This window comes from Sipha flava, unplaced genomic scaffold, assembly GCF_003268045.1.
Source record: "Sipha flava isolate LNK unplaced genomic scaffold, YSA_version1 113_pilon_pilon, whole genome shotgun sequence".
Lineage (NCBI taxonomy): Eukaryota > Metazoa > Arthropoda > Insecta > Hemiptera > Aphididae > Sipha > Sipha flava.
In genome coordinates this window covers 142141-161107 of record NW_020271732.1, presented here as the reverse complement: position 1 = coordinate 161107, position 18967 = coordinate 142141, and the positions used below count along the sequence as shown (strand labels likewise).

The 18967-nt window shown below is 24.7% G+C and overlaps 1 protein-coding gene, 2 long non-coding RNA genes and 1 pseudogene across 3 annotated transcripts in view; 2 read left to right on the top strand and 2 right to left on the bottom strand.

Moving 5' to 3' along the window:
- Positions 1 to 6068, bottom strand: part of LOC112690064 (ionotropic receptor 93a) — a 48490-nt gene extending 42422 nt beyond the window's left edge. The window contains exon 1 of the mRNA XM_025563978.1: positions 5995 to 6068. The gene's annotated coding sequence lies outside the window, so the exon portion shown is untranslated. The remainder of the gene's footprint in view (positions 1 to 5994) is intronic.
- LOC112690096 lies at positions 4925 to 6427 on the bottom strand (annotated as a pseudogene).
- Positions 5943 to 9824, top strand: LOC112690109. Its single transcript, XR_003149177.1, has 3 exons — positions 5943 to 6039; positions 7216 to 7253; positions 9579 to 9824. It is a non-coding gene; the product is annotated as an uncharacterized LOC112690109 (long non-coding RNA).
- A 1862-nt stretch (positions 9825 to 11686) lies between these two features.
- Positions 11687 to 17222, top strand: LOC112690117. Its single transcript, XR_003149178.1, has 3 exons — positions 11687 to 11968; positions 16547 to 16642; positions 16704 to 17222. It is a non-coding gene; the product is annotated as an uncharacterized LOC112690117 (long non-coding RNA).
- Positions 17223 to 18967: the final 1745 nt, after the last annotated feature.

Sequence of the window (18967 nt, the reverse complement as noted above, 5' to 3'; positions counted from 1 at the left end):
AAAAAAAAATAGATTTTAAATACTATTTAAAACTATTCTTGAGCCTTCATGAACTGTGTATAATGTACGTCTTTTTCAGTAATTAATTTTAAATCTGAAACTTTTGGACAAATTTATTCATTAAATGTCCGTGTATCAAGAATATAAAAAAAGAAAAAATAGTACAATTTCTATTTTTAATTTTATATATATTTTCCATTTAGATTTTTGATCGATACTAATAGAATGTTGTATAATATGCCCGATAAAATAGAAATATGCATAAATATGTCAAATAAACAAAAACATGCAAAATAAGATTTCACATTTTTAACCGTGGTACCTTGAAATGGATTTCTGTTTCATCTAGCATTAAATACAACTTTGCAAAATTGATATGCAAATGCATGTACTTACGAGCTCTGGTAATTAGATTTCAGAATATGTAATTAAACAGACACCCAATTTAATGCGATACTTATTTATATTAATTTAATTTGAATAATATTTTTGTTGGTAAAAATAATAAATGTACTAATGTCGGAGAACGATGGTTCTCTGGACAAAGGTTAGACATATCTTACTAAAAAAGATGGACACGTTAGAAGAATATTATTTATTACAGAATTACTGAGTGGAAAATAGCAATCGTAAAATGATATTTTATAATATTAAGTATAATCTAAAACGTACAATTAATATTGGTGTTCAGTAAAATATGTTGTTTTGTTGTAAATTCATAATTAAGTATACTCAAATAGGTGTTAAAAATGACATTTCTGTTAATTTGACTAATAACATAACCATGACAATTGTACTTTTGAGTTAATTAACGAGTATGAATACTATTACAAGTTTCAGTCGTGTGGTTGAACTGTATACAATATTTAACTGGTACGCAAAGTACACAGCTAGCGAGTATCTAATTACTGTAGTTTGTATTTGTGGCATGTCAAAGGCTTCTTAAACGTAATCAATACAGGCGAGAAAGTGTGTTTGTAAAATGTTTTCTTTTCACAAAAAAAAAAAACTGGTAGCTTCATGAATAACGTTCGTACTTTACCAAATAAATACAATTATTTAATCATCAAAAAGTTTAATAATAAAAGTAATTAGAAGTATTTAAAGTTTGATATATCTGTAGTGATCGTCTTATCTTTAATGTGAATTTAAGATTAACTTTAAACTCGCGTCTAATAAATATTCTGTTTCGCGTAATTAAGTCATCCCTATTACCCATTGGATTATTACTATTATAATACAAGTAAAATTTTGGTTTTAAACATTTTCATTTCAAACTATACTATTGTGTATACTTGCCATATAAATTATTCATTTTTAGCACAATTATCATAAAATATATTCATGTATAACAAATAAATTATTATACTATATAACTGTTTCTGAGTTTTAAAATAAATTCTTTTGACAATTTAAAACCTAAAACATGATTATTATTATAGCTCATCGGTGTACTTTCGAATACTGACGGATTAGTAAATCTCCCGCGTAGAATAAAAACCTATTTATATAAGACGAAAATGAAATAACCCGTTCCGCCTGTGTATATTTACGTAAATCAATTTCGTGCTATATTTAAAAATTATGAAAACTTTACATATTTCTGATAAACTTATTTATTAAAAAAATATGATGAGAGGTAGTATTCCATTTTTTGAACATATCTGTCTTCAAAAAGGAAAAAAGAAGTACATAAACGAATTTATATCAACTAGTGAAAGTTTTAACCAATTCAATAGGATACCTAGATTTTCTAAGTTAATAAGCATAGAAGGCAATAAATATTCGTTAATTTCTGGACTAGAGAGTTCTGAGAGATCGATACGAAAATATTTTCCTGTTCAAATATTTATAAAAAAAAACACTGTCATCAACTGCATTATAGTCAAGTATACATATATATGTGGAGCAACACAAAAACATAAAATATTCCATTTTTCACCCGTTCTCGTCATTCGTTATATATATAGTGCATCGCGTGTGGACATCTCAAACGCCCGTCCACGGTGGAGGATAGGTGGGATATATTCGTACCACATGATATTTTGGTGATCTCGTCACGATACGTGACCTATAAAGTATTTATTAACCATATCCAGCTTTAGAGACGTTGATCACATTTTATCCAATGTTTGGTTCCGCAATGCACTCATGAACCTCAAAATCATTATACGTTATACAAAAATTTTAAATTATTATTTTATTACTTGAATTTTAATACGTATATTCCGAATTTTTATAATCACTGTTCTGAGTCATTGACATCGCCAACATAGTACTAGTACGATGTTATGTTAAAGAATCGCTTCTCCGCTACCATCACTATAAATGTATATATCATTAATAACATTATAGTCCCTACTGAATTCGGCTTTGCCGATTGAATTGAACGAGTGGTCGCACACTTTGGTAGTAATGCTCAATAGTTAAGTTGATAGTTGTTCATAGGAGAGGGCTACGTTGATAAATGTAGACTTAAGTCAGTTGGGTTGGACTAAAAATTGTTATTACACAATTCAAACATTATTCATTATCAATTATTTAATTTGCCCAAAATTTCACGGATTATCAGGCACTTCATGTGTATTAATATGTATCATCATTGATTTTAAAATATTACACAGATAAGCCATCCTATTGTTATAATCGATAACGTTTACGTCAGTGCTTCTCAACCTTTTTTGTTGTAAGGCCCCTTAAATTTAATGTAAAACTGTCAAGGCCCCACTCAATAAAAATCATTAATTATTTATTGTTAATGATATACTAAATTTGCATCTACTATTTCACACAAATAAATTATTAAAATGTAAAGAAAATAAATGTTTTTTAATATATTTTTGAAATGTAATCCTACAATTGTATAAAACTTAAGATATATATAAACAAAAAATAATTGGTAATAACTATAAAGCAATACAAGAATATTAAGTAATAATGTTGATTTGGTTTCAAACAAAGGCTAGGTTAATAATAATAATAATAATAAAGCACATTTTCACTTAACATATTTATGTCAGGTGTGATATTTGGAACTTAAATACGCAAGTTTGCATTTAAGAACTGTTGTGATATGTTTAATCTATGTTTGTTTAATATAATTTTAAGTTGTTAGTTGTTGTTGATGTTAGTTGTTGGTGCGAAAGGTATTAAAATAAGTAAAACCGCTTTCAAGATTACAGGATAGGTACTCTTGCTGTCGTCTTAACCAAAATGTAGTGAGTTCTTTTTCATTAAATTCGGTTACAAGAATTTTAAATGAAATAAATATTTCACGCCCCCCTAGGGGGCCACGGCTCCCAGGTTGAGAAGCACTGGTTTACGCGGATGCAGCCAATAAACATCACTGTGATAATTTTTATAGAGTTTGATTCAAAAGATAAACGAGACGTTTTTTGGCCGCGCACGGAAAAAACAAAACGGTTCAACCCATTATTAAAATAGTAGATTTAACAGTATTTTATAATTGTTATAGGGATAGCTATAATGTTAGTGAGATTTACTATAAGTTATTATTAGTTAACTTATTATGATCATTGTTACAAGAAAATAATTTCTACTGTTATTTTATAGTTCACTGTATATTTTAATTTAGTTTAAACAATATTTATAGTAGTACATAATGAAATTTATAATAGTTAGAACTGGAAGGTTTAGTTCAGATCACTGCAGCAGAAATTTATTTTACTATAATTAACAGTTTATTGAACTATAACTCGTAATAACCACTACTATAAAATGATGTAATCGTAACCAAATGTTATATTTAATTATTTTATATATTTAGCAGTACCTATTGTCATGTATAGTACTTTTTACTATAAAATTACAATATTATATTCATTCAAATTGTAGCTATTATAATTGGCTAGTACATGCTATTACTTTTTTCTTTTTTTTTTCTTTTAATATGGTATTCAAATATAATTTCGTTTTTGTAAAAAAAATATTTATTTTTATTTTTTATTTTCAATTGTGTAACAGATTTACTGGTTATTTGGTAACTAATTAAAATAACAACATATTAAAGATTTTGTGTATAGATTTATTCCAAAAACAAATAACAATAGGACATATATACTTTTTTTCAAATAATAATTCACCGTGGGCGGCGGATACAAATCTGGCCGAGCTCGTGTATATCATACAACAAATTTAATACTAATTAATTGCAAGTGGTGGAGTATTTAATTCATAAAAAAAAGAACATGACAATTCTTTTGGTATAAAAAAAACAATTTTTTTTAAATTTTAATCTTTGAAAATATTTAATAAAAATGACAATATTTATAAATACTTTTGTATACTACTTGGTATTAAATACAGTTTATAATATTAAAAATACTTAAATATTGATTAACTTTAAGAAATTATTATATTAAAATATAATAATTAATATATAATATATAAACTGTATACATTGTAGTTTAAAAAAAATATTAAGACATTTTAAATATGATTTTTGTTAAAGCAATCTATGCATGTGTATATGCATGTGTCCAGGTGACTTGGAACAATTGTGTTATTTTTTGGTAATAGCGTTTAATTTTATGGTAAATAAGCGAAATCACCATAGCCTCTGTTATTGATTAACGCCGTGTCAATACATGGTGGTGTTAAATAATAAATAAGAGACAATTAATGTATTATGACTTGTAACTTTAATTATTAAAAAGAAAACCGTTTTAAATTATACACCGTTAATGTTTTGCCTTAACACGTGAACAAAGAGTAAAAGAAAGACGAAAAACACTACACCATAGAAAAAAAATTAAATGTTCTAAGTCTTATCTTAATGTCTTACCATGTGCGACACGGTGCGTTCTTATTCGAAAAATAGTATAGGTTTTTTTACAATAAATAATATAAAAAAATATAGATAACTAAATATAGATATATAATAACCCAATTTAAACTTAAACTGCTATTGTAAATCTTTAATTAAAGTTTGAACAACAACAATTTTTTTTTTGTAGAAATTTTTTATTTCAATAAAATAATCTTAAATAAACCACCAAACCTACTCAGCTTCTGGGGGATAGTTTAGATTGAATGTATGAAATTATTTAAAACAAATATCTAACGTCTTAATTGGCGTTTCGAATTTGTAATAAATATTGCAAATTATAGTATAGTAGTTCAATATACTACTAGCATCTTCAATATTACCCCCGATGGCGATATACGGTTGAACAGTTAAATTATTAACAAATGCTCTATTCACTTTTTGTTCGTGGATTGTCTTGATATCATTGTTATTTTGTGAAATAAGCAATTTTAAATTAATACCATATTTAATACTATAATAATATAGTTACACCATAAAGTGTTGGTAAAATAGACTTAATATAGTAATGGGAACATTCGAGAGATTTTGATAAATGAATGATTAAGAATATCAAGATGTTGTTACAATCGAGTGATTCACTCGAAAAATTACCTCTCCATCGATTCAGAATATTACTTTTAAATTAATTATTTCAATTGATTTCAATATCGAGATAATCACTCAATTACTTTCAAAACAATCGAGTTGATTAAATCAAACAATAGAGTATTTTGAGTGTTTTCTTTTGATTATTCCCATCACTAAACCGAATTAGATATTTTAATTTCATAATTTATTAATGATAAAAAAAGCACTTCATAGATTTTATTTAGAGAAGGTATTGGTACCATTTAATAAAATTTTCGCAACAGCTATTAGATAATAAAATAAATAGGTATTAATTTAACAATGTAGGTAGGTAAGTAGTCCAAGAAATGATGGCTTATAGTAGTTATAACTTGAGTGTATAGTGTAAGTGTATCTACTTAATTTATATTTTAGTGTTATTTTATGTTTTAAATGTTAAACATTAGATATTTGGATTTAGTGTTTTTGTTGTTTTATTAAAACTATGAATACTTGTGTTACTATAAGATATATTTTTTATTTTTTTTTTTTTGAGACAAAATAGTAGACAAATACAAAATAAAATATTTAAGACTTACAGTTGATATTAACTAGGAAAGCACTAGCTTGTTCTACTTTTGAAGGTTTCCACATACAATATTTAACTATTTTCTGATTGTCGTCATTTATAGTCTTCTTTGGAATTTTAATTTTTACTGATTTGAATAGATAAGGAAGTATTTGTATAGCTGCTAAATCATCATCACCTAAAAAAAATTACAGATGAGTGCCTACTTTTCTGTTTACCTACTCCAATTGTATATTTATTAATTATATTATGTTAACAGTTATGTAAAACAACTTGTCTAATTTAGCAGGTGTTATAATATTTTTAATCAAGTTTTGTTTAAACTTATAAATTTACTTGTCTTTTAAAATATGTTTTCAACTTATTTTTGAATACTTTTGAATACTTGAATATTTTTGTAGAAGATATTGGTCTTTTTATGGAATTAAGTAAGAAAAATCCATATCAATCTAAAAAAAATCATTGTGTATATTTCTAATTATATATTTGAAAATAACAATTTTATTTTATTATTAAGATTTAAAAAATATGTATTTGAAAGCAATAAATGTATTTATTTTAATTTTAATATTAATTAAATATACTGCAGTTCAAAAAACTTTTAAATTTATTATGGCATAAGGAAACCTCCTTTTGTAGTTGTGTGACTAAGCTTACAAGTATGTGACCTGTTATCTTTTTTAAAGCTGGATATTTATGAAAAGCATTTTCATTTATTTGCTTAGTATTTCTATAATGTATAGTTTCAGCCCATAACTGGTGTAAAGTTATTTTTGATTCTATATTGTACTTTAGCCAATTTATTGAATCTAAAATATCTATTTTATAAAGGTATGCAATAAGTATAAATAAATAAGAATTACATATTAATATTATAATAAATGCCTAATTCTAATGTAAATTTCACATTATAAAAATCATATTTTATAAAAAAAATAATTAATAGATACCTTCTTCATTAATAAAAACTTCCTTGTCCTTATTATGTTTTTTATTACTGAGAATTTATTTTCTTTATCTCTTTTTTTTTTTAATTTTGTCGTACAATAGTCTACATATAAAATTTACCTATAGTATGTTCGATTTATTGGGTTCCATAAGAACTGTGCACCAACTGTCGATCTTAATATCATAGCTTAACGTAGTTTAATAGCAAATTAGATTTTATTTCCTACAACAGACGCTTGTATGCGTGTAGTACCTAAGTATATAATGTATATTATTATTGTAGGTGCATGACAATAAGGCGCAGTCGTCGAGACTAGAAAGGTAAGTGATAGTATAATTGCTCCAAAGAATAAGCGAAAAAACCAAAGTCAATCGTATATCAGTGGGTCAAAAAGTATATTATATGTCGTATGGAATATGCAATGTACAGATTACACATTTAAAAAACTAATGCAATAATAACTAATGAAAAAAATCACTAAAAACCTTTTAACAGAAGAGACATGTCCACTTTCACCTGCGTATAACTATAGTTACAACATATACGTCGTGATAATATTGTATTGATATGATATCTGTTAAATGCTAATTGATATCTGCACCTGCAAGTGAAATGAATCACGAGGCAGCGAACTATTTAAAATTCGATTGTATAAATAATTAGTGTTGCACTGTTTATTATGCTATTTAATCGTTTATGATTATACGCCTAAATAAATAAATAATAATAATGATGCCATTGTCGGTGTTGCGACCGACTAGCTATTGTAATCCGACTCTTAGAAAATAAATTTAACACATATTCTCGTACTTGAAATTTACTTTTAAAAATTAAAAATTCTTCCTATTTTAGATATTAAGTAAGGTTTTTAATTTTTATACATAGTAAACATATATTTTACTACTATTTTATATTATATATCTACTTTAATTTTTCGTTTATAACATATTAATATAAAATATTAAAAGTATTACAAATATCATAAGTACAATTAATTTACTATAAATACGTCCGCGATAAAATAATGATAATTATTAACAATAGATTAATAGCACCACGATTGTTTATTTATAATTTATATTTCCTTGTTTTATTGTGTTTAAATTTAAAATGTTTAAATTATAAATGCATTTTTTTTTTTTTTATAAGAGATTTTATTCTTTATACAGTATAAAACGTATAAAACTACTTGTTTTTTATACGTATAATACGTGTTTTATACTATACTGTATTATACGTTTCGACCCTGCATTATACAAACTGTTACCATTTATCATATATATAGATACTATATACATACCGATAAGATAACATATACGTTTATCATTTAATTAGATACAAATGTTGGTTGGTCCATGTTGGTAGATTCACGATTCCGCATATACCTCTTCATTCCGATTCCGCACAAAACTAATTTGCGACGTTGCAGATTGTATTATAAAAATAGTCATATTATAACATTATTTTGATTCTTCATCACATATATTACGGCCAATTTTATCACTCTCATCCACATATTTATTTAGTTATAAAAGTATTGATGGAAACCGAAACTAAAATCAGATAAATTACTTTATATAGTGATCGGAAAATATTGAACGCGAAAAAAAAAACATATGGAATTCACCATGAATGCATACAATAAATATGAAACAAATCAAATTGATATCATTCAATTTTTATCACAAGTTGGTTCTCGATATCAAGGAAAAAAATTGTAATTTACTACTTATTGTTAATTATAAAATTTATTTTTAATAATTTTTTTTATTTAATATTATAACTACAATTATTTTTCCTCGTAATTGGCAACGTCGCAAACATTTTTATGCGGAATCGTGTAAAACTTGGGTTAAGTAAAAAAAATCTTTTGTATTATGAAAATGTGCGGAATCGGGTAGGTAAAAAGGTATATTGTGCGAAATCGTGTACCATTCTAAATGTTAAGGTACAGCTATATATAGGTATGCATTTGATCGGTGACTTAACTTCATGATCGATAATGTTTGTACTTCATTTGCTATCTTGTAACATGCACATATTGTATTCAATAGATTTAAACAAATTGAAAATTGAAATAATAAATTAATAATACATTATTTTATGTAATTAACACATTTAATTATTTAATTAATATGTTAAATATTTAAAATATTACTATAATATGTTAAATGTTTGATTAATTTACACAAATTAATTTGACATTTTGTAACATTGTTTTTAATAGATCGTAGTAATTGTGTAATCAAAAAAATTAAAAATTGAAATATTAAATTACTAATATAATAATTGTTTAGGTACTCTAATAAATTTATTTAGCATTTTACTGTTTAGTATAATCTTGTACTTGCGAAGGAGCCGATATTTAGTACATTGCGTAAAAAATTGGATTTTTCTTACAAATTTGTCTCCACTATAACATATTAACTAAATGATATATGTACATAATAGCACATAGATGTATATATGTTGCATATAAATACTTGTTATACATTATAACATAAATACCTATTTATGTTATCGTATCGGTATGTATATAGTATCTATATATATTATACATATAAAATAAACTGTCACAGTTTGTATAATGTATCTTTATCGGTTTTGTAGCAGATTGTATAATGTTAAATTTTTTTTTTGCGCAGTTTACATATCAACTTTTAGAAAAGGTGTAATTTTATCACGGTTCACATACAGCCATATCCCAGTGCCATCCATCTCACGATAGTTACATGGTTCAAGGAAATATATTTGTGTACGATATACGCGTTGGAAGATTACATATGTTTCAAGTGAATAAATATGGTACCTACTAGTCTGTGTATTTATGAACAATAATGAAACTATTATTTAACTATAACTAAATAGTATAACGTGGCTATACTAAATTGTTGTACAACTTATTTTTGACAATTAAAATAATTAAAATGAAAACTCCCCATTTAAAATATACATGTGTAAACTTATACTTTAAATATATTGATTTATGTAAGTTGTAAAGTTGTTAGCCTTGTAATATGGAATATACACTAGTTCATCTATGCATTATTACGTTGTATTCTGAAATGGTGATACGATGGATGGAAAAGTCTAAAATCAAATTTTATTCTTGTGATATTATCAGAATTTTTCTTATACATGTTATAAAATGTATTATTTTAAAATACAATTTAAAATAAACTATATTTTTATTTCAGTATAGTTTAAATCAAATGAACGTATCAACACATAAATATTCTAACAAACTCAGAATAAAATAAATAACAAGAAAATAACAATGTCATAATTTAATATAATATATATAAGTCAAACTTTTTTTATCATATTTTAATATCGGTAATTCAATATTAATGTGTAGTGATTGGAAACGGAAGTCTCTTTGTTTCTGTGTGACACTATTTGATACTAGTTAATATCTCAGTTTTTTAAATAATTTGACAAGAATGGTATGGTTAAAAAAAATATTTATCATTAAATTAAACGAATATTTAATTGATATAAATCAACAAAAAAAAAACATGTTTGCATTCAACTAAGAGTGAAATTTTGTTCGGGTAATAGACCATTCCAACTTCAAACGAAAATGAAACTAAAAGTGAAAGACTATTAACCTTAGGACACAACGTTATCGAAATAAGTGTTTACGACACTCGAACATATTACAATTATACTATACGATTATGATATAAACCACAGTGCAGTATCATAATTTTATTACTAGTAGCTATTAATAAAAAAATAAAATAGTTCCTTACAAATTACAGGCTTATGACGCTTAATGTTTCTAGGAAATTCTTTTAAAAGAATGACATTTGTTTATAATATTTATTTAGGTACATATTACCGGTGAGTAAGTTACCTTGGGGCTTTTTTTTTTAATGATTTTTTTTGACTCTACAAAAAAATTTAACTACCTAAAAAATACAATTATTGCCCATGACATACAAGTTAATTGTTTTACACTATTGCACTATTTTTACTTGTAAATAATAATTTTATAATTTAGTATGTAAATTAAAATCATAGGTACCTACAGGTATTATTAGTAATAATAATTAACAATTATTTGTTTTATATCCAAATAAACAGTTGTTTGGTAAATTCTTAATCTGTAATTATCATGTTATTGTGGTTGTAAATAACACTAAATCTCCCCGTTTGTAAGTATGAAACTCACAATCGATCAGATGGTAAAATAAAACTAAAAATCAGTAATCAATTTTCAAAATTGTTCCTGAAACATTTTTTTATTTTTTATTCGAGGCTTATGCAATTATTATTTTTTATAGCATAGAATAAATAATAATGGTGAATTGTTTTTGGTGCACTGCACGAACTAAAAATTTTAACTGCACAATTACTATTCTCACTGCACTTTATAAAAAAAAAATTCCCGAATGACCAAAGAAAATTCTTATTTATAATGATTATCTATTTTTCATTGGTTTTTTTTATGTTGGTTCACGAAACATGAATAATTAGATTCAAGTGGAGAAAAAGTATTTTGATTGTGAAATATGATTCGATTGAAAACGAAACAGATAAAACATATTTTTTGAATTTTGTTCGTGTAGTTTTTGGTGGTAGGTACAGTATTATGTGCTTCCTATTGTATACACGCCCGCTCCCCTCTAGAATACTACAATGCATTGCGCTTATAGTTGTATCGAGTGGTCGCTCGTTTGTAGTAGGGCGAAGATTATTGTGTGACGTGTGCAATAATGTTTTACGAAAAATTGTACGTGTGCACGTCTAGTATGAATTAAATTGCAGTCACACGGTGCGAATTGTAAATATTGTGTTCGGAAAATGTCCTACCACCATCGGAGATATGTTTATTTAATAAATGTAATATTAAAAATTATCTCACTGTACATAACGCGAGTACCTAAATCGGTGATATCATTAATAATAATGTGAATTAAATCGATAACAATAACACTAATACCATAAAAAAAAAAAAGATTGTATAATAAAAATGAAACAAAAATAAATGTATCGAGTTTATTATACAGACTACGATAGTGACTACATGGTAAATTTATTTATTATAGCAGCTGTTTCAAGGTACAATTCATTGTAATATGATCCCTAACATTATTCTTAGAACATGAGTAAGAAATATACAGATATAACTTACATAATATTTACTTGTAACTAAAAAATATAATTAGTAGAAAAAAAAATAAAATATCTGTATGTTCATGCATAGAAATACGAGTATATGAGGATTTTTAGTAATATTCAAGTACAACTCTTAATAAATAGCAAATAATACGTTTATTTTTAACCAAAATATTCTTTATCGCGGTGATGAAGATGTCCTAACTGTTTTTGTTTGTGTTATAAAATTATGATTACCAAATACAAATGAGACCTTATTGCTCATTTTATCGATACTTTAAAAAACTCATAATCAATAATAGGTACGTAACAATAATTACTTTAAATATTTAGACGAATCCGCAATTATTTCGATCAATATTTATACCTTTAAGTCTGATAGACAGGTTAATCGTAATTCATTAATTGTTACAATAAAATTTTAAAATTAATTTTTTTAATTTTTTTGTTGAATACTAACGTTATATTCTAAACTTTTCCTACAAAGATACCAACACTAATAGTCTTATATGAAACGTGACCTTGTTCAAAAACTTATCTAGTTTCTTATAGTTATTAAAATCGAAAGAAAGACGATTCAATAATAATGGTTATACCACAGAGGTTCAGTAGCTATGACCTTCACTATTCTTATTATTTTTATGTTTTAACATAATTTTTTTAATTATTTCCTTCAATTTTTGCAAATTTTAAATTTTGATATTCATGAGTTATACAATTTTTCTTAAATTAAAATGTTAATTACTTACCTGTGAAAATTATGAATAGTGTAACAGTTTATTATCAAGTTTGAATAATGGTTATGTATAAAAAAGGAAATCAGTATATAGTAATAGTTTAAGTTTTCAAACTGCCAACTTGTACATTTTCTTCAATGAAATTGTTATGTTTTCAATATATATATATATATATATATATATATTTCTAAATAAAGAGTTAACGTAAACATTTTTTCATTATGATTATTTTGTTAATTAATTATAGAATAAATTAAATCTGATTATCATTATTTTTATTTTTATTTTCATTAACTTAATCAGTTTTCTTAGAGACAAAAAAATTTAAATCAAAAAATAGTAACCCACGAAACTTCTTCTACCAAAATTCTGTATATTTACAATCGTCTATCGTATTAATAATAAACTATAAATAATTAAATATTTTAATTCGAAACTAATAAGGGTATATATTATATTACATCAGTTTATTTATTCGAAAAATCTGGAATTCAGTTAAAATATTTTTTTAAGTATTTAAATTGTAAAATTACATAAATAAAACATTTAACAATGCTACGATGCATAAAATAAACACAGAAAATGGTAAATTGAATGCGTACAATGTATTCTGAGAAAGAATATTCATATGTTACAAACACGATAATAATTGATCACAAGATTAAAATAAGCTACCTGTTTTAAAAAAATATGACTAACCTAAAAGGTAAAGAATGTTTAGTTATTTTTTTTCATATTGAGGTTTTATTTATATTAATACAATCTAGTTCATTTTGCTATATAAATTCCTCGTGGTTTAAAAATAAGTTACAAGTATTTACCTTGGTATACGAATAAATTTACTTATTAAAATATATTGATATCAACTACACAAAATAAAAACAATCACTTTTTAAACTGGTACGGTAGTACTCCAACTGTCTTTATACTCGTACATATATTTGTATAAAACTATTAATATTATTCATCAATATAAGTAATTCATTGAAATACGTGTAGTTTAATGAAATATTTCAATCTGAAATGTATAATAAAAATTTAAGTTAATTTTCACAAGTCTCTTGGCACTTTTTGAAGTAATTGAGTTTGCAGAAAAAAAATTTGGAACGTAAGTGTTTAAAAACTCATTTTCAATATTGTTACATATTTGTTTATTCTTGACTCATAAGTATATGCATTTATGGTCATAAGTTATAACTCAGAAGAAAAACACACTCGTATATTATATGGCCACATATTCTAGTATCAAAGGAATACATATAAAGTGTCAATAAAGTATGAACATTTTACATATTTAATACTATATTACTACACATGTAAACATTTTAAACGTTCTGTTTTTATTTTTGTAACTGTTAATTTTTGGATTAAGCTCTATATTTTAGTAGATATATTTGAACTTCAATAGTTTTTTTAAATTTTAAAAATACTATTAATTTTTGTAAGAGTTATATTTATTTTTGTAACAACAAATTATGAAAATTTTAATCAATTACACAACTATAATCGTGTTATAGATCTATAATTATATATTTACAGAATATATTATGTAGATGGTATAAAACGTATGACGTTTGTAATATGATAATGGGACCAATAATAAATGTCCTGTAAACGTTTTCAAATCTTAAATATTAAACTGATATTTTAATATATAATATATACAAAGAGTACCAATACTTTACTAAAATAAAAATAAAAACTACTTAGCTTATATAGTATGTAATTATATTTTCGTATTATTCCTTTTTAAATTAATTATCTCTATAATTATCTCTTATATTATCCTTATATGTTCAAAATTCACTTAAATTGATTATACAATCAATATCACAAAATTTGCAAATTTTTTTTGTAATGCAATGTAACTGGAAAATAATTTTATTACTCAATTTATTATTGTTAAAACATGTTTATTCATTGTACACATAATACTGTACTAATATGTGCTTAGGGTACCTATATAAATCATATGCTAAAAGACATAATTTATGTTATAGTAAGTTAAAATATCCTTTAAACTGAAAATTGTACTCATAAGTGTATACTAAAATATTATTATGTACATACATATAAATTCAATGATACTTTTTTCCATTAGCTATTAATGCTACACTATATTTAAATTATGGTAAAATACAGATTTACTGCATTTACAATTATCATTCAATCAAAGAAAAAAAAAAAATTGCCGATTGATTAATTTAATATATGCAGTGGCGTTAGCCAAGGGGGGGCTAAGGGGGCTATAGCCCCCCCCATGGGCCGTGTTTATATGTATAATGTATCTTGACTATTTAATAGAATCAATGGATGCTCGTTTTAATCAAAGGCTTATTGATGTTATGCCACTTGAAGGACTTATTCCGGCCAATTTAAATATGTATGACGATAAAAATATTATAAAAACTGCTAAAATATATGTCCAAGATCTCCATGATGATACCTCATCTACAATCAGAGCTAACCTGTTCATATGGAGGCAACAGAGTCAAAATACTATTCCAAAACCGAATTCTGCTCTTGATTCACTCTCTCATGATACCAATCTTCGACCTAACATTAAAATACTTTTACAATTATTCGCCACGTTACCAGTTACCTCTTTCACTCTGGAAAGAACGTTTTCAGCACTTAATCGCTTAAAAAATTTTTTAAGAAGCACCATGTCGGAAAACAGACTGAATGGGTTAGCTATGGCTAATATAAATAAAAAAGAGCAATTCGATGAAAGTGAAATAATAACTGAATTTGCCAGAAATTCGCCTAAGAAGATGCAGCTGTCAGAGTGGAGCAAGTGACTGAACACTGAAACTAAAATTATTATTATTATTATTATTATTATAAATTATATATTAATAAATTATTATTTTATATAATTGAGATTTTTTTTATTTTATTAAGCCTTTATCTTGCAACAATAAAGCTCTTAGTGATTATAACTAATAACAATAATTTAATGATTATTTTAGATCCTTTAGAAGAATAGGGACAAAGCCTGAAATTATAATTGTTGGTTAAAAATAGTAGAACTGAAGCGCCTCTCCTCATTGAAATTCCCTATTTGTGCCTCTATGTGTAATTTTTTTTTGTAGTGTTTCACAATGTGTATCTTTAAGTAGTATAGGTAAATTAAGTTTCAATAAAAAAAAAAAAGTAGTAGGTACCTATACATCTTAACAATTATAAAATATTTCCAATAATTAAATTTTCCTATTTTTTTACTTTAAAATTTACATGAGTTTTCTAATTAAAATTATTATGAAAGTGCAGTGACGGAAATAATTGTCAATTAACACATTAATACATTAATAAAATCAAATTAGCTGATGACTATTGTTTATTAATAATATAATAATTTATAAGATAATTTTGATCAAAAAACGTTCATGAAACATATTTCATGCGTAAGATACACTACAATATAAATTAGGTAGGTATATAAAATATATATTTTGTCATTTAATTGTTCACTTTATTTACTTAATTTATGACAATATTACAATAAATGACGAAAAATAATAATTTCCATCATTTACCGTTAATATCGCTAATATCCATTTATAGTTTATATGAGTAGATTTTTAAGTTAATTACCGTAAATTTACGATAAAAAATTATACAAATGGTTATTTTTGTATTTACATCATATTTTAAGAACTACTTATTTTCACATATAAATGAACCATGTTATTTTGAATTACTAAGTTTTCCTGAAGAACGATAAGCACATTTATTATTTTTACATTTAGTTTTGCAGTGACATCGTTGGTACCCTTGAGTGCCCGAAATACTGCTCAAACCAGTTGCCTCTCGAAGAGTAAGCTCTTTTTCTTTGATGGATTTAGGTATGTCAAGAAGTTTTTCTTTACGAGGTATTAACTCAAATCTTGTGTATTTATGTTTTAGGTGTCAATGTTCAGTACCTGTTTCAAAAGTATAACATTCATTTTTTGTAAATATTTGAATAACTTATATGTGGGTACTACTAATCTAATTTGTTAAGATCATTTTCGATATGTACGAGTATAACGACTGTTAATAAATTACGTGGAGCTCCGCGAACACGATCTACATCTGGTATCGATATTCTAACAGTTGAACCTATTTCGAGTGGATCAAATCGAGATGATGATGACTTTAACATATTTTCTGCATGTTTTTGCAAACATGAGACTAATTATTTTCGTTCATTCATTATTTTGTTTTGACGCTCTAAAATATTTTAAATTATTATATCGCACTATCAGTGCAAGAGGGCCGTATGTCAAAAAATATTAATTTACATTTTTGGTATCTTTGAATTCGTATTTTTTTTTCTTTTTTGTCTTAGTGTGGCACGATCTATGTAATTATATTTTTAAATCGTTAGTTATGCAAATAAACTCATTGCACTAAGACAGATCGAGAGGTAACTGAAAACAATAAAGCCGTAATACGAAGTGTGGCATTTTAATTATATTTGTTGATAAAAATATTATAAGAAAATGTCTGGTCAACTAGTCATATATAACAAAGTCACATTGATATTTAGCAGAAGAAAATTACAAATTACTATAAATTATCAAACATTAGAAATGCTCTCCTATACAATCTAATATTTTTGATATATGACCTACTTGTACTGATAGTACGATATACTGACTATAATACACAGACTCGTGCAATTTATTCTTATACCTAATTCATTTATACAATTAATTATATTGGGTTTTCTAATGATAAGATAAAACCTAAAATTGAAGTTGATTATCGATTACTTGTACCTTTAATTTTTATGTATCCAATGATTATCAGATATCTTGCGTAAAAACATATTTAAAGATATTAGAAATCTTCCTAATGTGAAATTGTGCAACAGAAAAACATACAAGTTGTGTTATAGTCGTATCTTAGTATTATACACAACATTTACCAATTTGTTTGGTGAATATGGAAAATCTTCATTTTGTATATATGTTTACAATAATTACCGGTTAATTACGTAATTTTCATGTTTTACATAATTTACTGTAACAAGTATAATAATATAATATTTTACTTTAGTACTCAATGAGTTAAAAAAGCATCTCAGAAAGCATATGACACATTTTCGCGTTCTATCCATGATAACATACGTCATACAGTAATATTATATTTGTATATCATTACATCACATATGTATGTATACTATGATTATTGCCGAATGCAATGAAACTGAATTTTTTTATTGATCTAAGGTAAATTTCATATTTTGCATTTATAACGAAAAAAGGTAATTAATTATAATAATATTAATTATTTAACTAAAATAAGTAATAATAAATTACTTGTTTGAAATTGTACTTTAATTTGTTCGAAATATTTTTGAATATTCATACATAGATTATAAGAAATTCAAAACATAAAAAGCTCCGCTCATCTATACTAACGAATAAGAAACGAATTATATTTGGTTATTTCTCATTAAAAATAAAATGTTTTTTTAAGCCACAATAGATGAAATTAAAAATATGTTTATATGGCAAATACATTTAGAAAGTAAGAAACGAAAAAAACGGATTAAAACATTTGTAAACTATTTAAAAGGTAAGCTTAATTAGTTATTAGGTTTTAATTTTCCTTCATAATAATTTAAACTATTACTTGTTTAGAAAAGTTTCAAGATAAATTTAATAAAGCTGGATGTATTAAATATTATGTATACTCATATACTGGCGATTTCTTTAAAAAAAAATGGTTGAAAATTAATTAAAGTGAATAATTCAACTACACCCAACTAAACTATACTGTTTAAACACTATTTAATTTATCTTTAATAAATATTAAATACAATTTAACCGACAAATCCTGTTTGCTTAGTGTTTTTTTTTTTTTTTTTTTAAACCTTTTACAAAGATTAAAAGATTTTTTTTTCTGTTGCAGCAATATTATTGTAACTTAAAAATATTTGAGTTTCATTTTAAATTATAAATCATATACCTACAGACATTTTATGTTTAACTTTGATAAAAAAAGTTAATTTTTAGGTTTATAACTTAAGATTTCAAATAATATTGTAATTTCTATTACTTTTTTTCATTTGACTGTCATTCGTTGTATAGTTTTATCATAAAAATGACGATAATATTAATTAATTAAATTAAAAACTTAAAGCTAAGGTTATAAACTTATTATTTTTTTTTAAATAAAAT